This window comes from Austrofundulus limnaeus, unplaced genomic scaffold (genome assembly GCF_001266775.1).
Source record: "Austrofundulus limnaeus strain Quisiro unplaced genomic scaffold, Austrofundulus_limnaeus-1.0 Scaffold4975, whole genome shotgun sequence".
In the NCBI taxonomy this organism is placed as follows: domain Eukaryota; kingdom Metazoa; phylum Chordata; class Actinopteri; order Cyprinodontiformes; family Rivulidae; genus Austrofundulus; species Austrofundulus limnaeus.
In genome coordinates, this window is record NW_013957377.1 from 2045 (window position 1) to 2434 (window position 390).

Here is a 390-nt window from a genome sequence, read left to right on the forward strand (position 1 = left end):
AATGGAAAGAAATCATGAGTTTAATGGGGGGAAGCCCCGAGTTCAATGGGAGGAATCCCCGAGTTTAATGGGGGAATCTTGATTTCAATTGGGGGAATCCTGAGTTCAATGGGGGGAATCCCCCGAGATCAAAGGGGGGAATCCCCCTAGATCAAAGGGGTGGAATCCCCTGAGATCAAAGGGGGGGAATCCCCCAAGATCAAAGGGGGGGAATCTCCAAGTTTAATGGGAGAAATCCCTTATTCAATGGGTGAATCTCTGGAATGGAAAGAAATCATGAGTTTAATGGGGGGAAGCCCAGAGTTCAATGGGAGGAATCCCCGAGTTTAATGGGGGAATCCTTGAATTTAATGGGGAAATCCCGATTTCAATGGGAGGAATCCCCGAGTT